The sequence below is a fragment of the Drosophila elegans genome, unplaced genomic scaffold, assembly GCF_018152505.1.
Source record: "Drosophila elegans isolate 14027-0461.03 unplaced genomic scaffold, ASM1815250v1 contig_208, whole genome shotgun sequence".
Lineage (NCBI taxonomy): Eukaryota > Metazoa > Arthropoda > Insecta > Diptera > Drosophilidae > Drosophila > Drosophila elegans.
In genome coordinates this window covers 28,291,668-28,318,942 of record NW_024545578.1, presented here as the reverse complement: position 1 = coordinate 28,318,942, position 27,275 = coordinate 28,291,668, and the positions used below count along the sequence as shown (strand labels likewise).

At 39.9% G+C, this 27,275-nt stretch overlaps 1 protein-coding gene across 1 annotated transcript in view; it reads left to right on the top strand.

The window, feature by feature from the left end:
• Positions 1 to 27,275, top strand: part of LOC108140077 (leucyl-cystinyl aminopeptidase) — a 93,117-nt gene that overhangs the window by 10,054 nt on the left and 55,788 nt on the right. The gene's annotated exons all lie outside the window — the stretch shown is intronic.

Sequence of the window (27,275 nt, the reverse complement as noted above, 5' to 3'; positions counted from 1 at the left end):
TCCTAAAGTTAGGTGCTGTTAGTGACACTGCGCTCTTAGTGCTCTCCGCGTTCATTTACACGAAGCTCCATTCGTTGCACTTGTTTCGATCGGTTGCTCAACGCTTACATCCGACCGCTCTCTGTACCGCTGCTGCTGCTCTTCAACGCCCACACGCTCTCTGCTCTGCTACTGCTCTGCTGTTCAACGCTTACATCTGACCGCTCTTCACACCGCTGCTGCTTCAACGTCTATACGGTATCTACTCCGCTGCTGCTAAGCGCTTGCAGCTGTTGCCGAACATTTCTCGCTTACGCTAGAGGCTGATACGGATGCTATGAATGACGAGTTCCTGGCAGTGGAATCTCAGTTTCTCGGACTTAAGATTCTTAGCGAGTCACCGAAAAGAAAAATCCCAAAAAAATAATCTTCAACTTCCTGTTTATGATTTACCATCCATCTCGACGCCAACTAATGCTAATAATATGGACCTTTCGCCGAACTACTTAACACCGTCTCTGCCACTGGCTCACTCTACCCCTTGTGGACCTTCTTCTGGTCCCTCGCGTGCATCATTGGCTACGGAATCACTTGGTAATGTTCTACCGGAAGAAAACATGGCCTCTCTTGGATTACAACTGGCTCCTGTTGCTACCAACTCTGCTCCTACATCTGCGGCTCCTAGACGCACTAATGTCCCTTTAAGTGGTGTTCCGAGAAGTAACCGTCAAAGGAACAGCGAGGCGACTTCTGATAGTCTTTCCACCGACGCCGACGTCATTGCTTTAACTGAAACATGGCTAAACTCTTCGGTTTCCGATCAAGAATTATTCGTTGATAAGTTTGTTATCTTTAGAACTGACCGCATCTCCCTGGGCGGTGGCGTGTTAATTGCAGTTCACAACTCACTTTCATCGTAGATTTTTCCTTTTAAAAACCCTCTTTCCATTGAATTCGTTGCAGTTAAAGTTAATATCAATAACATTATTATTTATATAATTTGCTCTTAAATTCCTCCTAGATCTGATACTTCTCTCTATTTAATGCACCTGTCTACCATTCAATAAGTATCCTCTTCTATTGCCGATGAGGACCATCTAATTATAATGGGAGATTTTGACATATCTAACGTGTCTTGGATCTATTCATTAGACTCCCATCTCCTTTTTGCCGAAAGCCAGCACGACTTTATCGACGGCCTGACGGACTTGTCTCTGGGCCAGAAAAACTTTAAACATATGGATAGACTTCTTGACTTAATATTTGTTAATAACGACACTCTATGTATATAATGTCCTCAGAAGCCCTCCCTTTTCTCTCCCCTATCATCCAACCCTGTTGTTGAATGTTGAGATCGTTGCAAAAACTCTGCCTAAGGCGGCCTTACGCGTAAAATGTTTCCGCAATGCCAATTTTGTTGGTTTACACCAGCATTTGAGTGCTATCGATTGGTCCTTCTTAAAATCATGTAATGACCTAGAAACTGCAGTGTCATCCTTTAATTTGACATTGCAGTCGTCATTAAATCTCTTCATTCCCGTGGTATCGGTAAGTAACTCATCTAAGTCCGCATGGTTCAATTGGCACTTGTCTTACCTCAAAAATAAAAAATCGAGGTTGTATAAAAAATACTTAAAATCCAATTCTGCGGTGGATTTTTCCAATTATGTCACGACCCGGGTGCTGTTCTTTAATGCCTCTAAACTTTGTTATGAATGCTACATCGCTCAATGTAGAGATAACATTCGTAATGATCCGAAAAGTTTTTACTCCTTTGTAAACTCCAAAAGAAAATCAAATGCGTATCCCTCAACTATGTATTTATACAACCCCCCCCCCGAACTGAATCATCATCTTTAGACATTTCTAATCTTTTTGCAAACTTTTTTCAGTCAACCTACTCCCTACAATCCTATCTCATTTCCACTCCCTACCCTTATGATATGCCCTGCATCAATAATATTTTTTTTCCTCAATTTGAAGTTAGCATTGTTCTTAAAGCCCTTCTGTCGCTGGAAACGTGCCGAAGCTCTGTCTTGGCCAATCACTTTTCTATTTAACTTATCTTTATTATCTTCAGAGTTTCCGAAAATTTACTATTCCAATTCATAAAAAATGCTCAAGGTCCGATGTCGAAAATTATCGTGGTATAGCCAACCTTTCTGCCATACCTAAGCTTTTTGAACAGCTGTTCACTTGTCAACTTCAACATATGTGTGCCTCTATCATCTCTCCCGCACAGCATGGCTTGTAAAACAACGGTCGACCACTACTAAACTTCTCGAATTTTCTACTCTCATTCCCCGTATTTTCCTAAATAAATGCCAAACTGACGTTATTTTTACTGACTTCAACTAGGCATTTGATTCAGTGAGCCATAGCCTTCTCCTTCATAAACTATCTCTTCTTGGTTTTCCACCTTATTTACTTAACTGGATTTCAGCCTATCATTCAAACAGAACTCAACGCGTTCTCCTCAATAATAAACTTTCCTCCGTCGTAAATACTTTTTCTGGTGTCCCCCAAGGAAGTCATCTGGGGCCACTACTTTTCGTTCTTTTTATTAATGATCTTCCAAAAGTAGTGTCATTTGCATCTACTCTAATGTATGCGGACGACGTAAAAATTTGCCTATCATTCTCTGATCAAATGTCATACCTTCGCCTACAGTCGGACATTGATCAATTACAATTTTGGTGATCCAACAATTTGTTGCTTCTTAACCACACTATATGCAAATGTATGTCCTTTTACCGGACTACAGCCCACATACACTCTTACCATCTTGGAAACTCTACTTTAGAACATTTCGCAAGTAACTGATCTAGATGTCCTATTTGATAACAAGTTATGTTTCAAAAGCCATATTTCTGTCATCATTGATAAAGCTTAGGGTGTTTTAGCCTTCATAAAACGTTGGGCCAAGGAGTTTGACGACCCGTATACAACAAAGTCTCTTTACATTTCCATGGTTCGCCCCATTTTGGAATACTGCGCATGTGTTTGGAGCCCTCAATATATTGATCAACAAAAATTAATCGAGTCAATCCAAAAGCAATTTTTATTATTTGCTCTCCGACAGCTGAATTGGGACCCGGTGAGGCTTTTGCCACCTTACTCTTCAAGGTTAATGTTAATTGATCTAAAGTCTTTAAAACATCGTGGAATGTGCAGCGGAGTAATTTTTTTGCTTAAGCTTCTCATAGGTGAGGAAAATTTTGGCCTCCTCCTAAGCTATATTAACATCGCTGTTTCCTCAAGATTTACTCGTACTTTTCGCCCTATTCACTTGCCAATGTGTAGATCCAACTTTGCCCTTCATGAGCCCTTTCGGGTGCTTTGTTCAAACTATAATGCAGTATATCCTGCACTATCTTTGGAAAATTCTATTGATCGGATATCATCAAATATTTATGCTTTTCTTGAATCATATAATATTTAATAAGCTTAAGTTATATTTATTTTTAGCATATATGTGTAAGTTAGCAGTTCATTGCTAACTATAAATCAATAAATCAATAACATGCGCCTTGGTAATATTAATTTTATTGAAGTTTGATAGTGAGTTATTTCATATATTATGCTGACAAGAACTTATTTTTAACTGATTTCTCATTACATATTGACATTATACACACACAATTGAGTATAAACGCTGCCCAACGCATACGTTGTATACTCAGAAACTGCATGAGATCCAGCTTGTCTATTAAACCTTAATGTTTGTCATCATCGCCTTCTTCTGTGACATCATTGTTAGGAAACATTTGAAGACTATTTCTTCACCATTTTTTTGTCGTTCTCGGATGTAATATATATGTAGTTTATATATGATTTAGTCATTACCTAAACATCATATTTATCTTATGCCTTTGCGTTATTTTAATAATTTGTTTTTTTATATATACACCAATATGTGAATCGAAGAGCTGGGTCATTCCAAGCTTTTAATAATGAAATGGCAAGTTAGTTTTAGTCTACAGAGGCCTCAAAAGGAGCTATTTATGTCAACGTCGAAATTCAAATAATAATAAACTTTCTTAAACGTTTTGGGTTCACAGAAAAATTAAGCATTTCGTTAAAACACATACATATAACGCCGAAACACACTTTGTTAGAGTTTGAGAATCAAAGAGTCTTAGGAAAACAGGTTTGTACAAAAAGTAATCTGGTGTTTAAGAGTGTCTATCGAGTTCACTTTTTATCTGTTTTGTGACATCCTGTAAAATGGGGAAACTTTTTGGGGTTTGTGGTTTAGAGGAAAGAAATCATGGTAACGTTCAATATCTCGAATTGCCCGTTTACGCAAGCAAATCATGTGGTCGTCTATATGAGTATAATGTTTTCCTCGTCGCCATTCTTTAAGATTAATTGAATTCGGAGCACCTATTCAAAGTGATGATCGTAAGGTTTTCTAAACCTGCACTCTAGTTACAAAGTTTTTCAGCAATGTCGTTCGAAGAAGTCTACTTTGTCGAGTACAACCAGCAGAACTTTGTAAACGAGTCTATGACTGCTAAGATATGATTGTACTCTTTGTAGATTGAGTCTAACGGATATTTCCTTTGTCCACAGGATTCCTCCTGTTTGCCCCTCTTGCGATTGCAGAGTAAACACAAGATGCACCAATCTATAACTTTCTGTACTTTTCCTCGAGATTTGGAGTGTAGTCTTCTGTCCAAATCAGATCCTTAATTTTCTTCGATGCAAAATGACCCTTCAATGAGCTCTTTTAGTATTTGTCTTTTCATGTCTTTCGGTACCAACACAAAGTCAGCGTCGCTGACTAACTTCTTATATCGTTTTGAGATGAATGCCTTACGATATACCTTAGTCAAATCTTGAGATTCTGATTGTAGAAACCCAGAGCTGGAGTTGCGGTCAATAGCTTCTTCAGGCTCACGGACTCTTACAGATTTGGGACTGATACAGATTTTGGTGTTGTTCTTGATCAGGTCAGTAAGGAGGCCTGAAAATAATGGCAATAGCCCCATTTCAACTTCTTTAAATTGGGACACAACTTCAATCTTCTTTCGTGTTGGACCAATCTTCTGATTTTCAGTAATATGACCAAGGAAATCAAAACCCATTTTTAAAATAAAATTAATTTTTTAAGAAGTGTTAATAAGCTCTTTAAGGGGCTATATCATTGTAACCCACGAAAAAATAGGAAATGTTTTGTTCAAGGAGTTGGTTGCCACGCCCCCAAAATGTATTTACACTTTTTTTGTTAGCTGTAAGATAAATAAATAATCTGGCAACATTGGTCTCAGCACCTTAATTTAGTCAAGTACTGATCCTTTTAAATTATCTTAAAAATAACAGAAATTTCAAAATAAAATTTTGTGGATTTTTCGCAAGCGACGTCCCCACTTGAGTTGTCTTTTTCCGAACTTTATTTCTGGAAGCTTGCTGAGACCCAGTTAATTTGCTCCTCAAAGTTGTTTAAAAAGAGATATTATAATATATTAGTGTTCATCCCAACGATCAAATACCATTTCCAAAAAGAGTAGCCGAATTATTAAAACTAGTATTGCGCTTAATCTTTTGGTGGTAAGCTGGCAAAAAGTTATTTAATGCTCCCTCAAAATAGCATTCAGCGTCACACTCGTATTTCCTAACCACAAACATATTCCTGGAACTCGTGAGAAGTAACAATTAGAACAATAACCGCGTACAGGTGATCGCAATTTCTTTGCCCCTCACCCGTCACATATGTACATTGGAATGCTGCGTCATAATCCTCAATTTGTACACAGCCGGGTTTTGAGCTGCATACATCAGAAGGCTCTGCCAGCTTGATTAATCTTCTTCACCATCACAGCCAGGACTGGCGTTACATACAACGAAACGCTGCATTACCAACCTCGACCTTCTACACGACTTACCACGTCCTCGCTCTACGTGCAGGAGTCAGGGGGAGATTTTACTCTCATCGAAACGTTGCGTCACCATCCTAGCCTCTGTCAGCGTGCATGAGCAGTCACCACACGCTTCAAAACGCTGCGTTACCGTCTTCGATATTCATACAGAAGGAGTAGTCACCGCATACATTTTAAAACAGTATCCTGTCACTCCCTCTGCTGCAGGCAGAAAGCCTCACAAAATTTCGCGACTGCCTCCGCGTTTTCGCTGATGATTCGAGAAGAAGACACGCTCATGCGTGCGTAGTTTAGTTAGATATATTAGATATTATAGTGTAAAACTTGGTGTGCATTCTTGACACATAATTCCATACTTATATCTTTTTTGTGAGGTAACATATCTGGCCTAAGAGCCGTGAATTTTTAATAAGAAGCCCATCAACTTTATTTAAGAACATATTAATAGGAACTATAATATTTACGCAACATGAACCCGAATTTAATTTCGCGGAAGTAAATGATGTTTAAGATGACCAAATTGGTAATATTTTTGAAGGCACCTTCGGGTATCGCAGTGGTTGTAAATGGGTTGACTCCAATTAGATTTCACAAGTAGGGTGGGTGAAGATCGAGGCCAATAACATCTAATCCTCAATATTCGATAGGTGCACTGTTTTCTCCGATTTTAGCTTTTTAGCTTGTTATCTTGGGCTTTCTCCCGTTCTCGTTTCTCTGTCTAATAATGTTAGTTCTGTAAAACATCTCGTTATCTCTTAACATAAGCCCACAACCACTCTTATTGAGCAAGCCGGTCAAAAATGTAGAAAGAGCTAAATGCTATACTTAAAAAACATGTTTTTGTATCAGTTTGGTCCTAGCCGAACAGTATAGTTAAAAACATTTAAATTCGAATTTTTTATTACCATGAAATAATAGTTCTGATATTAGGTCCGTTCTATACCGGGTGTCAGATTTCGACCTCATCTTTTTTTCCATGTAAAATCGAGAACTGCTCTAGATGAAGAGATATGTCTAGTTCCTTTTTTATTTGGCAAGACCTCAAAACATAAATTTTATGGTTAAATCCGCCTTAATTTTCAGTAAATAGTTCAACCTATCAAACAAAACAACATACTGCTGCTTTACTTCCCAGGATAAGCACTTTATATATTTCTTATATCTTTCAGTTTGATAACATTTATCGTAAAGCATATTGCATACCTCATATCGTAATAATTATATCGCACAACTATATTGTATATAATTATATCGTCTATTGTATATGTCGGAGATTAATTTGAAATGCAATGAAGAAATTTTATTTGTAAGTCTCTGAGTGTATTGAATAAACGAAGTTAAATAAAAATAAGGAAGAGAGAAGCTTTTGAATAAGAGCGCGGTGGGGAAGGAGAGCGAATTCACTGCTGAGCGTGGCGCAATGAGAGGTAGAGAATAATGAGCGAGAGGAAGACAGTTCAAGAAAGCCTACGAAACTGAACAGACGCCCGTGCAGAGAAATCATTGCGTCTCGCTGCGCTGAAGAAAATAAAATTCCATAATGGCAGACAAACCAGACCCCCTATCTCCTACATCAGAAGTGGGATCAGCACCCCTACAAGACAAATCGGAGTACAGCTGGCGGACGCTTCTGGAATCGCAAAATAGAGTGATTACGGAACTTTTGAAAGCAGCACAATACACGCCGGCGCCTAGCACGCGCCTAGCACGCGCCCTGTCTCGGCAGTGCTACCAACGTTCAACCCCAAAGCTGCTGACGCCGACGCAGCAGCATGGTGCAAAACGGCTAGCATGATTATATGTGAACATCCGCAAGTAATGACGCTCAGCAAATCGTTGCTCGGTAGTGCATCGCAGTGGCTATCACAAAAATGCTTCGCCGGAAGGAGCTGGGCGCAATTCAAGGAATTGTTAATGGAGCGCTATGAAGGCATTGAGACGCCACGCGCCCTGTCTCGGCAGTGCTACCAACGTTCAACCCCAAAGCTGCTGACGCCGACGCAGCAGCATGGTGCAAAACGGCTAGCATGATTCTATGTGAACATCCGCAAGTAATGACGCTCAGCAAATCGTTGCTCGGTAGTGCATCGCAGTGGCTATCACAAATATGCTTCGCCGGAATGAGCTGGGCGCAATTCAAGGAATTGTTCTTGGAGCGCTATGAAGGCATCGAGACGCCGGCGGCATTATTGCTAAACAGAATGGACGCCCAAGCCCCAACGAATGCCTCTCAGTGTACTCCAGCCGAATGGTTACATCTTTATTAACCAAGTGGAAAGCGATGACACACGAAGAAATTGCTATATCGTTGGTTCTGGCACATGCAACGCAAATTGATTCCAGACTGCAGCGCTTAGTGTTTACAACAAACATAAAGACAAGAGCGGAGCTACAACAACAACTCAAAGCGCATACGTTCGTCAGAAATTCATAATTCTCTGGAATGGACATGGGCCCCGAGAAAAAGAGGTTTAAAATGCAAACGCCGATTAGATGCCATAGTTGCGAAAAGCTGGGGCACAAAGCAATAGAGTGTCGCAGGAGGAAAGCAGTAGAGAGGAACGAGACAAGAGCAGGCCATGGCAACGGCAAATTAACGACGATGAAGAGAGATCAACTGTGACATGTTTTAAATGCGACAACGTTGGACACATCGCGTCAGTGTGCACGAAGGAACCAGCAGAAGCGAGTAAAAGCAGCGAGAGAAGAGTGGACACATGCGCGATTCTTCAGCCTAACGGAACAGCAATACAATTGGGTGAGTGGTTTCCATTTTTCTTTGATTCGGGTTCCGAATGCTCGTTGGTAAAAGAAACAACAAGCGAGAAGCTACGCGGCAAAAGATGTCATAATTTGGTAGTTCTAAGAGGCATTGGCGACAATATTGTCAAGAGCACCATGCAAATTCTGTCTACCGTACAAATTTCAGAATTTAATTTCGATTTGTTGTTCCACGTAGTAGATAATAAGTGTCTCAAATATGATATGATAATTGGACAAGACATTTTTCAACTTGGATTTGGAGTAATGTCAGAAAGTAATAAATTTGATATTTATAGAACTCAAACGGTATTATCGGTAATTGACGATAACACATTAAATAAGATTGACTATAAAAATAATGTTAATATAGATTTAATTGATAGTGATAAGTCAAAGCTAAACGACATATTGACCAAATATTCCATGTTCTTCATAGATGGTATCCCAAGTAGGCGTGTGACTACAGGTTCATTGGAAATCCGTTTGTTGGATAGAAACAAAATGGTAAAAAAGCGACCGTATCGCCTTAGCGAAAACGAGAAGCAGATAGTTAGGGACAAAATTCAGCAAATGTTAGAAGCAAATGTAATACGACCTAGCAGTTCTCCGTTCGCTAGCCCAAAGTTACTAGTCAAAAAGAAAGACGGGCGTGACAGACTATGCATCGTGAATTAAACGCTAACACTGTGTCAGATACGTACCCCTTACCATTAATCGCAGACCAGATTGATCGCCTGCGAGGTGGAAAATATTTTTCTAGCTTAGACATAGCCAGTGGCTTTTACCAGGTGCCTTTTCACCCCGATTCCGTTGAAAGAACTGCATTCGTGACTCCGAGGAGTCAATACGAATTTCTAGCAATGCCGTTTGGACTGAAGAACGCCTCATCGGTCTTTCAGCGCGCCATAGTTCGAGCCTTGGGGGATTTAGTCAATACATATGCAGTAGTCTATATCGATGATGTTCTAATTGTATCAAATTCCACAGATGAAGCATTCGAAAGGTTAGAGGCAGTGTTGAGCGTGTTATCAAAGTCGGGGTTTTCTTTCAATGTAAAGAAATGTCAGTTTCTGCACACAGAGATAGAATACTTAGGTTTTCTAATCAAGGACGATGAGCTAAAACCCAACCCTCGAAAAATCCAAGCACAAACTCAACTACCTAAACCAGCTTCAGTCACACAGATTAGACAGTTTATAGGATTATCATCCTATTTCAGCCAATTCGAACCTAGATTTCAGAAGTAATGAAGCACACGGATGCAAGCGCTAATGGGTATGGCGCTATGTTAATACACAAGCGTAGGGTAGTCGAATACTACAGCAAATGCACCACGTTGGCAGAATCCAAATACCACTCCTACGAGCTCGAAACATTGGCGGTGTATAATGGTATCAAACGCTTCCGGCATTACCTAAGCGGCAGAAAATTCACCGTTTACACCGATTGTAATTCCATCAGAGCGAGTCGTGAAAAAGCAGTATTAACCCCGCAGCCCTTCCAATTTCAGGTAGAGTACAGAAAGGGGAGCCAAATGGCTCAAGTTGATTGCTTATCAAGAAATACCGTCGAAGTTGTTGCGCAGGCAAATGCAAGCAAAGTTGTGGAAGTACGAGTTGACTTGGCAACTATCACTCACAACTGGCTTGTATCTGAACAGCAGCGTGATAAAAATATATCCAGAATTATGACCGAATTGAATAGTGACGAAAGAGCTAGCAAACACCTACGAAATAAGGAAAAGTTTGTTGCATCGCAATATTCAAAGAAATGGCAAGACTCGATGTTTACTCGTTGTTCCGAGGCCGTTCAGATGGTCTGTTAATAACCACATTCAATGCTATAATGCATTTGGGCTGGCAAAAAACTCTACATAATGTCTACGAGCAGTACTGGTTTGAGAACATGTCGAAATATGTAAGAAAGTTTGTTGAAAATTGCGTGACCTGTAAATTGTCAAAATCAGCGTGAGGTAAAACACAATTAGAATTGCACCCCATACCCAAAGTCGAGATACCGTGGCATACTTTACATATCGACATAAGTGGTAAATTAAGTGGAAAAAAGGACGAGAATGAATAAATCATTGTTCAAATCGACGCATTCACAAAGATTGTCTACTTGTACCATACAGGGAATTTAGATACTGCAAGTTGCATACAGTCTGTGAAGTCCGCGATATCGATATTTGGTGTTCCCAGCAAGATTATAGCTGACTAGGGAAGATGCTTCACAAGTAGCGAGTTTCTTAAGTTTTGTTCCACGAATAAAATAGATTTACATGTGATAGCGACAGGTGCCAGCAGAGCAAATGGGCAGGTAGAACAAACCGAGTGACTAAACATAGTGCTTTGGAATTGTTGATAGGGAAAGAGGCGAGGCCAATGGGAATGTTAACCATCAATGAAGACATGCGAATAGATCTCGAGAAAGCTAGAGAAAATGCTAAAAACAACATTGATGAGAATACCATGTATGAGAAAGAACGAGTTGATAAGAAGCATGCCCGAGTTGTAAAACATAAGGTTGGCGATCATGTTTTATTGAAAAGTAAAGAGCGACACCAAACTAAATTAGATCCAAAATTTAAAGGACCATTTGTTATTATAGAATTGCTTGATGGTGATCGATATTTGTTAAAGTCATTAACTACAAAGCGGATGTATAAGTATCCACATGATACGCAGTCTACCTGATGAGCGGGAGGCTATTAAGTTGATTGAAGAGTTTGGCGATGTCGAGAGAGACAAATCAATAAGACCTAAGAGAGGCACAGGTGGAATCACATACAAGGACTAAGTTTAAGTTTTGGTTATGGTCAGACTGTGGTATGAGAAAATTGGTATCCAAATGGTTGAGTTTATGCAGAAGAGAGCGGTGTACTCTACTTTTAAAGTGAATAGCCTGCTGAACTAACATTTGATGATTTGAGAATTGGTAGCCAGACGATTGAGCTTGAGCGGAAGAGAGCTTGTACTCTTAATGATGTAAAAGGTTATCCTGCTAAGCTAATGTCTCATGGATTGTAATGTTGATTTCCAAATTGTTGAGTTTTTGCGGAAGAGAGCTTGTACTCTAAGAGAAATTGTGAAAGGGTGTCCCGCCAAACTAACATTTGAAGACACGAAAAGTGAAAAAAATTTGTGTTGAAATTTGAGTCAAGTATCATAAGAAAAGAGGTCAAGTGATGTACTAGAAATTAATGAGAAATGAAGTTTAGTGCCAATCTTAAGTGAAACTAAGTATCACGAGGTCGTGATAAAGGCAGTTCAAGAAAGCCTGCGAAACTGAACAGACGCCTGTGCAGAGAAGTCATTGCGACTCGCTGGGCTGAAGAAAATAGAATTCCATAATGGCAGACGAACCAGACCCCCTATCTCCTACAAATATTTTGTTTCTCATACTGCTTCTATGATTGCTTAAATCGTTTCCTAAATTTTTTTTTTACTTTACCGTAAGATAGCTTAAAAAAAGCTTAAAGCTTAAAATGCGTTACAAGCCATCGCATCGTGAAATGCGAAATAATTTGACCCGAGCATATTTCCGTAACAACAACCAAGATCGAAACAATCAACAGATTAAAAAATCGACAGGTGCTAATGGGAATCGCAGCGAAGTTTCGATGGATCAAACCGATAGCATTTTAAAAGTGGTTTCAAATTGGCGAATCAAGTTCAGTGGCTCAGCTAACGATATTGCAGTCGAGGGCATTATACACCGTGTTAATTTCCTCACTTCTCAATGCCTTAAATTCAATTCGCTTTCCTAGTACACTAATTTGTTTTTCGAGGCTCCGGCTTTACCTTGGAGTGGATAACTTGAGTTGGAACGAACTATGTAGGTTTTTAAAGGAAAGATATTAAGACCAGAGATCAGACCGCGAGATCGAAAGCTTCATGCGTCGTCGCAAAAGGGTTCTAATGAAAGTTTTGATGAGTTCTTGGAGGCAATGCTCTTCATTGCTGATTCACTTCGAGAACCTATGCATTATAGTAATATAGCTGGTGAAGTGCGCCATAATCTTTAAAACTTGAATCACTTGATACTTGATACACCAAATTTGGCAACTTTGCGTACGGAGTGTCATCGACACGAAGAATTTATTGTAACACTCGGTCTGAATCAGATTAAACGTTTCCTTAACACAATTCTTCACGAAGATGATTCTAAAGATCAGTCTAAAGAAGAAACGAATGTGGATCACAAAGTTTAGTGCCAAAAGAATCTTGTTAATAAACGAGAAACCATTTAATGAATTCAGAGGCATAGCTCGTTCCTCAGATGCCAAATACAATCCGTAGCTGGCACAATCTATATCCCCTTAACATACAACTCCACCGATTTAAAATTTGAATTATTAATTTTATCTTCCATTCAGCGGAGCGTGATATGCTGTATGGATTTCTGGGTAACTTTGGGAATTTCCATCAAACAATCCTTTTCAATCAATGAAATCAATCTCAAACCGGAAGAGGACTCGTTTTTTTCTGTTCATCCAACATAGAAAAAACCAAACTGCAAAAAATTAGCGACTTCTTCCCATAGTTCGAAAATAAGGGCATAGGCTTGACCAAACTAGTTGAGCACAACATCGACACATCTAATGCAAATCCCATTAAGCAAAGGTTCGGTTCCTTATCGCCAGCAAAGAAAAAAGCCGCATAATTGAGATGGATGTTATAGAAAAAGCTCCTTCGTCGCCTTGGTCTTCTCCAGTTACTTTGAATATAAAGTCTGGTCAGGTACCAAAATTGACTTCAAGGATGCCTTCTGGAAAATTTGTTTGGATCAAAAATCTTTCGCAAAAACAGCTATCACTGTTTCGAATCGTCCGCTTTAGCAATTTAATAGAATGCCTTTTGGGTTAACCAACGCTCCACAAGCTATGTGTCGTTTAATGGGCATTTATTATTATTTACCACCTGAAGACCCATGTGCTGGTTTAACTTGATGACTTATTGATGTTGTCAAATAATTTCAAAGATCATCTTCTGCATCTGTCCGAAGTAGCCACCCAAATGTGTAAAGCTGGATTGACAATAAACGACAAGAAAAGTCAGTTCTGTCTAAAAAGTGTTGACTATCTAGGTTACCTTGTATGTTTAAGGCACACATCAAGTGAACCCTAATAAGTTCAGCGATGTAAGTGATTTCCCAGTTAACAGAACTCAAAAACAGTTGAAAGGAATTCTTGGGATGACTGGTTGGTACCAACGATTCATTTAGCCATCTTTCACATTACAGAGTTATGACGTGTCTTTTCAGTGGAACGATTAGGCTCAAGAGGATTTTAAGAATGTTAAGGCGATATTATGTTCGGCACCTTGTCTCGTTCATCCCAACTATGAACAAATGTTTATCATACGGTGCGATGCCTCATTATATGCAGTTGGTGCTGCTCTAGCCCAATGTGACGACTCTGGATATAAACGAACAATAGCGTTCAATAGCGTAGGCTCAACGGAACTAAAAACTAACAGAACTTGAGTGCATGACTGTAGTCCTGCCATTTAAAAAGTTCAGGATGTATAATATATTGGTGGACATTCTTTCAAAGTGTTAGGTAACATACTAGTTTGCATTGATGTATGAATCAATCTGATCTAAGCTGCAAATTGGCCAGATGGGCCATTTAACTTCAAGGTTACTGCTTTAAAATCGTAAGGAGAAAATATCGTAGCGATGCACTGTCCCGATCGTTTAAAAATGCTGACGAAGTTACGGCAATAGATATCGAAGTTCACCCTTGATTGATCTTAAACTTCAGATGCATTCCAGTCAGAGGAATATTCTGCCCTCAGAATAAATTCTCGTCTTCGAATCTACCTGGTTTTCAAATGGTCGAAAATTTTATTTTTTACCGAGCCTAATTTCGCAATACTTCTGACACTTCACAAGATGAATGCTGAAAAATTGTTTGTACCCGGTCCGTTGCGCCAAATCGTAGTCAGTGCTGCTCTTTATCAACCCTCATCGGCTAATTGTAGAAAGGTTAAATGTCTTAAGGCTTTACCTCGATTTTATTGTCCCATTTTCACGTTCTAAATCTGGCAAGATAGGAATATTGATTATCCCGGATCACCATCAGCATACTACGAGATAAAATATTTACTTGCTTTGGTGTGCCTGAAACAGTCGTGAGTGACAACGGCACTTGGTTTAAAAGCCGTGACTTCTCCGACTTTCTTTTAATATATGGCTTTCGCCATATGTTCACAGTTGCTTATGCTCCGCAATCAAACGCTCAGATGAGCGCTCATGGGACGTATTCCTCAGTAGCATCAACTGCTCACTTAGGAACTCAATTTATCAGTCTATTGGTATGTCTCCCTACCAGGTTGTCTTAGGTCCACATTTGATTGGCTTGGCTTAATAACCGAGAGTGACGTCAATCTTTGAAAAACTGACGATCTTCAGGAAATCCGTTCTAACATTAACCTACGAGGTAAGCCAAAATACATATAACCTGCAAACAAGACCCCGATCTTTTCAAGTAGGACAGGAGGTGATCAAAAGAAATTTAGCTTTAGGCAAAGCAGCATATAATTTTAATGCAAAACTAATGGGATCCAAAGCTCAAGTAAAGAAAAAACTTGGTCAATCTATATATGTCCTGTTCCATGCCAAGGAAATTTGGTAATACCCACTGATACCTTTATCAGTTTTTATTGCTCGTCGCAGGGACTAAAAATCAAAACAGTGGCTGTAGGAGTCAGTTCATTTTGTTTATTTTATTTAAACTTCTTTATTAAAACTTATTTTGTTAGCAGTAAAATAAATAAATAATCTGGCAACATTGGTCTCAGCACTTTAATTTAGTCAAGGTCTAATCCTCTCAAATTATCCCAAAAATATCAGAAAATGCAAAATACCATTTTCTGGGCTTTTCGCAAGCTACTTCTGGAAGCTTGCTGCGACCTAGCAAAAAGTATCAAATCAGTGTTCATCCCAACGATCAGATACCATTTCCAGTTGGCGAATTATTAAAACAATTTTCCCTAATCTTGTGGTGTTGGTTCTGTTCATTTGGCAAAAGATTATTTATTGCAACCTTAAAACAGCATACAGCGTATTTCATAACCTTAAACACATTCCTGGAACTCGTGAGAAGTTAATTTCTAGCAGAGCGACTTCTTTGCTTGTGGCCTGCCGTCGTCTGCGTTTCCAGCCACAGGATTGGGGTTTCCACGTGTAACGCAGAAAGTTTCTGTTTGCTGACAGTATTTTCCACCTGCGCATCGTAGAAACAATAACCGCGCATGGGTGATCGCAATTTTTTGCCCCCTCACACCGCATGATAGTCTCCACATTGACACAGTCGAGACTTGCGTTGCATATTGTAGTGTAAAATATTACATTTTATGTGTTCGTTTCTAAATTTATAAAGCCATACAGCAACACTTCAACAGTTATCTGGCCTGAGGACATTGTTGGATCGTGCGTAAGTACGGCATAGCCGTCAGCATTTAACTGACTCATAATTCTACAGATCTATATGTATTTGGTGAGACTGCACACCCCTTTTTATACTCTTGTTAATATAATTTTACCGGCCTAAGAGCCGTTGCTCCATTTGTATACGAATACCCTATATCTATACTCTATATACTATTTTATATAAACTACTTTGAAGTGAGAATTAGGGTCATAATGTAATTCCATACGACAATCGTCAACATAAAGCAAAATTTGTTTCTTTATTTCTTAGTAACTTGAAATAAATATTGGAACCACAAAAAATCCAACAACAAGTAAACATGAATAGTTTCTTTGAAATGTCCAATAGGATTTATCAAACAAAAACACCTTCAACTCCAAATATTTCTGATAGGCTATTTAAGAATTGTTTAGAAACAAGGCTTAGTTTTTTTTGTGCAAAAGAACATATTTTTTTTATTATAAATAGTTTTGCTCTTCACATTGGCACACATTAGCAGACTTTTTGGACATTCAAAAAAGAATAAAATCCGTCTGTCCGCCCGTCTGTCCGCCCGTCTGTTTCTACGCAAACTAGCCTCTCAGTTTTAAAGCTATCTGCATGAAACTTTTCCAAAAAATGTCTGTATATTCCAGATAGTATATAAGTGTCCGACTATTAAATACCCTTTACTCGGCAAACCAATTTTAAATAAATATTTAACATCTGCCGTACTGCATTGACAGCACTACAAGGAAAGAACGAGCTGTTCTACATCCCCGCAACAACTAACATATCTTATGTAGACCAGAATACACGAGCAGTTTTACATGGCTGTCGGCACACCTACATAGACAAATTTCTCAGTGCAAATTACACACACAAATTAAGTGCGAGCACAGTATAGAAGTAAATAGTAAACTTGCCCTTTGCTGCTTTCTGGTGTTCTTCACTGCTCTCCGCTACTTTTCACGCATTAACTCAATTATTTATGCCCTTACAGAGAGTATTAAAATTTCAGTCAGATGTTTATATCGCAGTGAACGAGACATCTCCGACCCAATTAAATATATATAGTTTTGATGAGCATCACAAGGAGAGTCGATCCTATCATGTCCGTCTATCAGTTTTAAAGCTATCTGCATGAAACTTTTCCAAAATATAACTTATTTAAACAACTGATTAAGTGCGAGCACAGTATAATAGTAAACTTGCCCTTGCTGCTCTCTGCTGTTCTTCACTGCTCTCCGCTGCTTTCCACGCATTAACTCAATTATGTATTCCCTTACAGAGAGTATTAAAATTTCAGACAGATGTTTACATCGCAGTGAACGAGACATCTCAGGCCCTATTAAATATATATAGTTTTGATGAGCATCACAAGGAGAGTCGATCCTACCATGTCCGTCTATCAGTTTTAAAGCTATCTGCATGAAACTTTTCCAAAATATGACTTTATTTAAACAACTGATTCCTTGTCGTTGTCGGACGTGTATTTTAATCGCTCCTCCATATGATTAAATTTTACCCGTGTAAACTACATCGATCAAAGCCGATTTTTGTCATTTTGACTAGTCTTCGGTGATCGTTATCATTACGAAAAGTTTTGATAGCAAAATACAGTGACTTATACGTAATTTGTTGCTCTACACTATTCTACACTTGTGTTTTGTTGTGCATTTGCTTGGTCATCGTTTCATTGCAAACACTCACATCGCGCGTAATGCTTATCACCGACCCAACTACAAACTTTGCTTTCTACATTCTACGTGGTTTCTCCACGCTAATATATCAGACTACAACCACTAACCATACAACATATAGACTGGTCATTTCATACAACGAATTTGGACACAAACAGATTGAAAGCGGGGGGCCTCCGTGCTCACAGCAGCAGGCTCCTGCACTTCGTGTGCGTTCGGGTATTTTTCTCTCTCATTCTTATTCTCTCATTTTTATGCTCGCGCACTCATTGCACGAGTTCAGTCGTTCAGTCGCAGAGAGGCGCGTTTTGAGAAAGGCTGCCCTGCGCTTGAATTCGTCTTTGTATGTATGAGTGATCATGCATTCTCATACGTTGTGTGCGTTTCCAGTCGGAAAAAACACGCTTCCAGGATGTGTTCTTTTACGCTTCCTTTGCATGCGAAAAACGCATTACAGATCCCTGAAAGCTCCCTTTCCTTTTTGTTCGAGACGGGACAAAAAGCAAGCCTTCTTTTAGAACCGATCTAAGAACGAGTCTTAATGCGTTCCATTGGAAGGTAGTTTCAACTTCGGAAACGCTCGGGCTTCCCTTCCATTTGCACTTTACGAAGGAAGCATTCTACAGCGCACTGTTAGAATGAACATAGAAACGTTCCTCGGGAACCTTACTGGATAGGCTCCAAAGCAAGCTTTGCGTAACACATGTAAAGAATGAATATTGATCCCTTCCACAAGAACACATTTAGTATGATTCCAAAACATGCCTTCTAATAGTCTTACCCAAGAATGCAAATATTATCGTTCCCAAAAAAGCTATTGGGAACCGTTTTTTTTTCAATTCCAATTTTTATTTATTTCATTTTTTTTTATAAACGTTTGATTTAAAACTATTTATTTATTTATTTAATTTAATTTATTTATTTAATTTATTGTAATTAATTATAATTACTATAATTACTCCGGGTCGTTTTTTTCTTTTCTCATCCTTTCTGCTATACTTTTAGCCTTGTAAATTTTGTTCTCAGCACTAGTGAAGGCCAGTCAAAGGTCTTTTATGTGGTCGGTTAAGCGGTAGCCGTCCCTCCTTTGTGATATAATAATGAGAAAATATAATATAAAATATAATGATGAGAAGGAAATATGTAATTTTTTAAAATATGATTGTAAGTTTGTAAAACACTTACCGAATAATGTTTCATTTAAATGAATGTAGGACACAAAACCTTCCTAGTACCGCCATAATTAAGCTCTATTATCAAACTTGGACTTAATATCCTACTGAAGATCTAGATTTTCCGAATTCAAAAGTTTTTAAAAGTGCATCAAGTTGAACTCTAGTAACATTATTATTATGGTACCATTCTAATCATTTTTCACGGAGATTCATAGGTATCACACTCAAAAGAATAGTTTGATGCACTTTTATCCGATTCGGGTTCACATAAATTTGGGCATTCATTTCCAGAATTATTTTCTCTATCAAAAGTAAGAGCTCTAGCAGCCGATTGATGAAGCTCTTCCTTTTGTTTTTGCGTTGAATTTATTTTTTTTGTTTGTTTATTTTGTAAAATATTTTTTTTCAATTGAATTATTAAATTTTTTATTAATGTAATGTTTAATGTTTATTTAAATTTATGTTTATTTTTCTTAAATTTTTGTTCACTTAATTTGTGTCCTTAGGTCCACCCTAAAAAGCACAACTTGTACGTAGATGTAGGTCCACCCTAGGTAGAAGTACAAGGAAGAGAGAAAAAAGAGAGCACACAAATAATATATAAATTACCTTTTGTCTTGAAATAGTTTTCTTGGAATTAAACGCAAATAATATTAAAAACGCATTAATTAAATTAAAACGCAAGTCTTATTGCAGTGTACGCTCAAAAAAAAATAATTCTTTTTATTTGTTTGATTAAGAGCCACACACACAGTTTTAGAAACAATTTGTTTACATTTGTTTTGACCGTACACTGTTTTGAAGACTGTTAATAAATGTTTCTAAAAAATTTAATATTTTTTTGGCACAGGTACACATCACTTAATATTAATACAGTGTTTGGTGCATGTTATTTTATTAACAGTATTGGAACTCCTATTTGGTCCAGTTTCTTCCGTTATTTTCTTCAGCAATCCGAAATCGCGCCAGAAATCAATACCAAGATAAATATCTTGCTTGAGCTCTGGTATGACGAAGAACTCAACTACATTAGTGTGATTACGATATGTGATGTCCAAAATAAGTCTGCCCACGACTGAACACGATGCATCATTAGCTGTCTTAATTTGACCTGAACATTTACGCATCCTCGCATGCATCTTTCGCAGCGTTGCCCCCGATACAACTATTCGTCGCACCTGAATCCAGCAAAGCTACGTAACGCTTATCAGATATATCTATTTCGGTATATAAACGGTTATCGGCGTTAAGGAAAACTGCTGCGACCAACCTTTTCCGGCTTTGTCGCACCGTTTTCCAAAATTGTCGTATTCGTAAAGTTGAACGTCCGGGTTTCTGAGAAATGCTACATCTGCTAATGTCTCCAAAAATTCTCTGTCTAGCTTCTGTATATTGTGCTTCTCTAACGTGGTAAGATTTGAGATGATTAGGTCGTGTGTTCAGATCCGAACATTCAATTGGATCGGTCTGCGTACCACAGTCTGATTTTAATTTTTCGGATCCGTCGAGTGGTTTTTGGCCGAGTCTGTTTGATAAATAGAATTATATTATTATTACTGTAACGAGTACGTGGCTATGATGTTGTTGCATGACGATAAGGACGCACGCGCGATGGTCCAGCTGCTCCTTGTCGGCTATGTGGGGTGGTGATCTTGTCCTTCGTCACGAGCCAGTAAATTCTAAAATTTTATCGAATTTTCGCGTGCAGCGACAAGTGGTATGGGGTAGGAAAAATCATATGAATCCGCGCCAGCACGAAGAGGGGTAGTTATTTTACTCATGGAATTCCTAAAGTTCCTCGGGTGTTCTAATGGAACCAAATTTGCCCTCCCTGCCTTGGCCGTTCTTTACCGAAAACTTCCCATCATATTATCGAACGGCCCCTTCTACTGACTCGGGTTCTACCGGGGACTCATCCTAGTCGAGGGCAAACAAAAAATATAATTTAGCTAAACATTATAAAGTGTATTTAAAACCTAATTAAAATTCTTAAAATTAGAGAACATAATGGAAAGATACTATATGAGAACATAAATACATGCAATACAATTGAATTATTAAATTAACCTTCGCAGTAAGATGGTAATACGAATTAAAACCAAAAAAATATTGTTCGAGAGCGAGAATGCGGAAACGGCAGAAAATTGCAGTGATAAGCTCACGGCGAATTCAAATTGAGTGGTTTGTTTAACTTATTTCGAAATTCATCTCACTCAAAAATTTGAGAGACAAGAGAGATGGTAAATCTGCTCCCTTTTTTTCTTCTCCTTTATGGATTATTCGAACTGCTAGGTTTTGTACGGTGGGACGCAAAGTAATTCACTTGATATATATATTTTACAAAGACATATTAATAAAACGTGATATTAGACTCACCAACATCCCGTTGGTGGTTTTCCGATGGGTTACATTTTTGACAATTTGGCTTCTTGGTGTTTTTGGCACCGCATCCAAAGCAAAATATACTGATTGACTCAAGACAGTCGTCAAAGTTATGCCCAATCTTGCCGAAGTTAAAGCATCTCATTTCCCTAAGCTGCAAAGCTGAAACTTCGTCTAGCACTGTGTCCTCAGAATCTGGATCAAGCTCAGAAACATTCGGACTGTGTCCTCAGAATCTGGATCAAGCTCAGAAACATTCGCGGAGAAAGTATTCCTTTCTGGCTGCTGTCTATTCTGTTTACAAAACTGCTCGTGCGTTCTAAACTCTTTTCTTAAGCTAGCTAAGAAGTCGATACTTAAGTGCATTAACTCGTACCTACGAATAAGTAATAACTCGTCGAATAAGAAGTTGGACCAGAGACTGTTCAGAAATTGGGTTGCTCAAGCGCGCCATAAGTTTTTCGATATAAATTTGATATTCCTCAAATGGTTCCCTATCTGTCTGACGCCTGTTGTTAATTGATTCCCATATATCTAAGTCTGTATCTATGTCCCTAAACTTTTCCCTAAATTCTTTGCAAAACTCATTCCAAGTTACCTTTTCACTGGCCTTGTGGTATTTCCAATACCACTCGCTAGCCCTGCCTATAAAAAATAGGTGCAGGTGGTCGCATAATAACTGATGATCACCATTTAAATTCTGTTGAGCCAAAGCATTAACTCTGTACAAAAAGTCTTCCGTTTGCAATCCATCTTTGGCCCCATCAAATTTGATGTGCCAACTCTGAATAATATTAGGCACTTTCTCCGGCTGAACCGAATTGTGGAATCTGCCTGATATCCTTCTAAGCTGCTGATTTACCGGACTGATGTTTGTGCTAACGTTAGGCGAATTCTGCTCCTCCACTGGCTGTGATTGACCAGCTGTGATCCCTGAGTTCTCAGTAATATCGTTGACCCGTCTTCCGCTGGGGAACTGTCCATTGTTGCCTACTTGCATGTTCGCCAACTGTGTCTGAATGAAAACTGTCAGGTCGTGCATAAGTTTTTCCTGTTGAGTCTGCATTGCCGCTTGCACTGCCCTTCCTATCTCTTCCAAACTCTCTGATTTCGAAGAATCCAATATGGAATCGGTATTCGCGGTTCTGTCTAGTTGCTGTCCTGCATTAAGAGGTAGCTGCGATCTAGTAACCATGGTTCTGGGTTGCACAGTATTTCTGCCTCTTCGCGAGTTGAGTTTACCTCGGCCTCGATTCACGATTTGGTTACTACTGCCTTCGCCAGGATCGATTTCAGACGGCGCAGTTGCAACGTGTGATCTTTGCTCTGCGTCGGTCAACTCAGCTAATAAATTATTATTTGATATCGATAACTGTTGCACATTACATATGTTATTACACGTTGGGCAAGTATTTGTTACTTGCAAGTGATCCGTGATGCATTGACGGTAGAATTTATGATTACATGGAGAAACTGCTTTCAGGTCCTCCACATTTAATGGTCGAGCCCATAAAATGCAAACCGTTGTGTTATCATTTGACGCGGCTGCTAAGATCTCCGTACTGTGATGAAGTGGCATTTTCTTCAAAATGTTATATAGTTTTTATGTTTCTTCAAAATTGGTCTTTGCTTTCCAACGAGCTGTTTGTCAATTCTCTCGAACATGCTTGGTATTATCTCCTAAAAATACTCTATACTAATATTTGCTTGATGGATTTGGCTTCCTCCGATGACTTGCTACTCCTGAGTACGCGTACTGTGCCCTGACGCCAGGTGAACTAAGCAATTTCAACGAAAATAGTTTTCTACGATTGGTTCGCCTTGGTCGATGATACCATAATGACTTGATTTTCAATCGCGGTTCCAAAGTACGAATTTCCGAATTCGCTTCCCTCTAATATCGAATCAAAACTTTAGTCTACCGGATTAATTTCTGACTTAATTATTAACCCTGTGAATAAGATCGTTCCGGTCGCCTCAATCCGTAAGGACTCGAATTGCAGTCGCTATTCCAGGCAACGACTTTATAAAACAGTTATGGCTAACCTCAAATACAAAAATAGGTTTCTGCGGATTATCATATTTAAAAGATTTCAAATTGTAAAAACTTCAAAAGCTAATTGGATGAATAATTGAGCAATATTGATGGCAAGTACCTCCTAAGGATCCTGCACATGACTTGCGATTTCGGCTCCTAGGACTTGTATACTACCTGAGTGTTTAATTTCTCTTTAATTTCTCAAAACGGTAATCGGTTTCTAGCCCCACGTTTGGGCGCCATTTTCTGTAGTATCCCTGAGGTAGGTGTTCACTAGATATTGTTAGTTTTCTAGCGTATAGGCGGATCGGTGTTCGTGCACTTCTTGCATGGCTCGGTGCAAAGCTTGTCTGATATGGCGTGGGTCTTCCTCCTCATCTATATATCACACCCGTTCTACTACGAAAAGTTTTAAGTGCACTATCTGTACTTTAATGATTGGTCAAAATATTGTAGATATCGGACGACACAGACGGACCCTAAAGAATATATAATAAGAGAAGAATACCAGCAATATGGGTGGCTTAGGTGTAGTTTGCCCCCATTCTCTACCCTCCCAACCTTAGTAACAGTAGAAATTGCTTGCTGTTACCTCTCGGCAAACGCTTTGTTGTAGATTAAATCATATTCAAGAAGGTTGACAACAGCATCGCTGTACTAGCAGCGGACCGTACTTATACAAATTATTCGCTCATATTAAACGGTAACAAAATCCAAGATTCATGCCACGAAGGAGCACCCGGTATTCCCAAACTGACACAACTAAAAATACCTTTTTTAGTAGCGTTTCCCATTCCAATCGTTCCACATACATACAATTCGGCATGTTTGTTTTTTTCTCGCCTGGTTAATTGAAAAATTCCAAATCCAACATTCCGGAAAAGTCCGAGTCCATAAAAACTCAAAAATACCATTTCAGTATCGCGTCCCATTCCAGTCCTTCCACATACATACAATTCCGCATATTTGTTTTTTTTTTTGTCGCCTGGTTAATGGAAAAATTCCACTTCCAACTCCAACATTCCGAAAAGTCCGAGTCCATAAAAACTCAAAAATACAAGTTTCAAGTAGAGTGTTCCATTCCAATCGTTCCACACAATTCCGCTTTTTTTTCATCCAAACTGACATAAACCTAGCGTGGCGAGATCCTCAGCTATTCGCGAGCGTTTTTTGGTCTTAGTATGCCCGGTGGAGACGATAAGAAAAAGGTATTTGCTTCCCTTTTTAGCAAAACCAAGTCCACGCTCTCGCCGCTGGCAACCAAAAGCTCCAAGAGCCCACCAAGGATCGTGGTGAAGCCGGCTACGCCAAAACTCCAAGTCCAAACGCCTAACCCGCTACTTCCAGTTCAAGTGTGACTCGATCCATACAAAAAATGGCTTCAACTGCTTACGAGTTAGCTTTAAATAAGTTTATTGCGGTCTCAGATCGTCTAAGCGATCTCGAAAACAGAACCAACAATCCTGGGAGCGAAACTCCAAGCGTATCCATGCTCCATGTCCGTCGGGAGCAAGAAAGAGTTCGACGTATGCTCAGAGTGCAATACGGCAGCAGGCGAGGATGCAGCGTCCACATTGCCCATTCTCAAGTCAAAGTATAACTACTGTTATACAGTTATACAGCTCACAGATATAATCCAACAGGGCACAGCTCCGCCAGCTCAAGCTCAAGCCCCTGCCCAGAACTATATCTCCTCGGGCTGTCGGCTGCCTCCGTGCGACACAGAGGTTTTCTCAGGCGATTACCTACGCTGGCCCACTTTCCGGGACCTTTTTACAGCGATATATATAAATAATCCAAGGCTCACGCCTGTGGAAAAGCTGTTCCACTTAAACGCTAAAACGAGCGGTGACGCGCATGCCATAATCGCAAATTCCCCTCTCACCAACGATGGCTTTCGCTCAGCTTGGGATAACCCAACTGAGCGATTCGACAACAAGCGATTGCTAGTAAATAGCCAGCTTAAAATCCTCTTCAACCTCCAGTCGACTTCGCAAGAATCTGGGGCAGCTCTAAAGGAACTGCATACTACGATTCAAGGCTGTCTGAACGCCTTGGAACTGTCCGGAATCCTGATTACAGATTGGGACTGCATTCTTGTCTATATGTGTTCGTCAAAGCTCCGCAAGCTTACAGTTTCCTTATGGGAGCAGTCCTTGCACGATGAAGCCGCAATTCCAAAATGGGTTGACCTGAACACCTTTCTCACTGAGCGCCATCGAACCCTCGAGGCCATAGATGACGTGCGACCTTGTGGGTCAAGTCATTCGCAGTCCAAAGCAACGAACGCTAGCGAAACCGAGACGTTGCGATCTGTGCTCAAGGGAAAGCCACCCTATACGCACTTGTCCACGTTTCCTCCAAATGACAGTAGACGAGCGGGCCGCCTATATCCGAAACAAGCAATTGTGCTTGAACTGCTTTGCCCGAGGGCACCAGCTTCGGGACTGCACAAGCACCCACAGCTGCTTCACCTGCCGCAGTCGACACCATACGCTGCTGCACCGAAGCAACCCTTTTGCCAGCCCTCCAAGTCGGCCTGATGTTCCCATGTCACGACCAGCAACTTCGACAGAAGGCTCAGCCGCTTCCGATGACCAGTCGGTAGTGCAAGTCTGTTTTGCGTCAGGTGCAAGATCGGTTCTGTTAAGGACAGCCATCATAAATATTTGCCACCTGGGTTCGAATTTCCAAGCTCGTGCCCTTATCGACTTAGGATCCGAAGCAACATTTGTAACAGAGCGTCTGTTCAATCTTTTCAAATTACCCTTCCAAGTCGTCCAAACCCAAGTCTCAGACTTAAATCAGACAGTGTCCGCTCAGTCCAAGAAGCTCTGTCATTTTACAATCAGAATTCCAAGTAGGCCCGCTCTGCAGTTAGAGACGTCAGCCTATGTCCTTCCTCAACTGGCAGGGAATCTGCCTTCCTACCCAATTCCGCAAGACTTTCTTCGAAATCTTCCCGATTTACCATTGGCGGATCCGAAGTTTTATGAGAGCGCGCAGATAGATGTTCTGATAGGAGCCGACATTCTGCCTTCGGTTCTCCTAAATGGGCCAAAAACAAACATCTGTGGCTCCCCCCTTGGACAAGAAACAATTTTCGGGTGGGTGCTCACTGGGCCAGTATCCGCTTCCACCCAGAGTCAGATTGCCACCTTCTCTACGCAAATTTCCCAAGCGCACGACAATGGCTTAGATAAAATCCTCATCAAATTCTGGGAGGTGGAGGATCTACCAATAAAGTTGGTAAAGGAATCCGATTCCGTCTGCGAAGAGAATTTTCTCCGAACGACCACGAGAGATGCGAACGGCAGATACGTCGTAACCCTACCTTTTCGCGACCTGGAACATCCAGGGTCAGGGTTAGGGTACTCCAGGTCTTTTGCGTTATCTCAATTTTTGAGAAACGAGCAACGCTTAAAAAGGGACATTCCACTAAAGATACGATACGACTCAGTGATTCAAGAATATCTGGATCTGAACCATATGAGAGAGGTCTTTCCTACCCACGATTTCGCCAGCTACTACCTTCCACATCATGCCGTACTTAAGCCTGAGAGCACTACTACAAAGCTACGCGTAGTATTCAACGCATCCAGTCCTTCTGCGAATGGGGCCAGTATAAATGATATCCTTCATGCTGGCCCAGTCTTACAGTCCGACCTTACCATTCAAATCCTAAAGTGGCGGTATTTTCAATACGTGTTTAGCGCCGATATTGAAAAGATGTATCGGCAGATCTGGGTAGATCCGAAGCACACGCCTTTCCAGCGGATATTGTTCCGTAATCCTGATGGGGACATCCGAGAGTTCACCTTTGTAGTCAATTGCGCTCCGTACCTGGCCATTCGCGTGCTTCAACAACTGGCAACTGACGTATAACACAGCCATCCTAAAGCGATTGATGTCATTCGTCATTTTATGAATGTATAT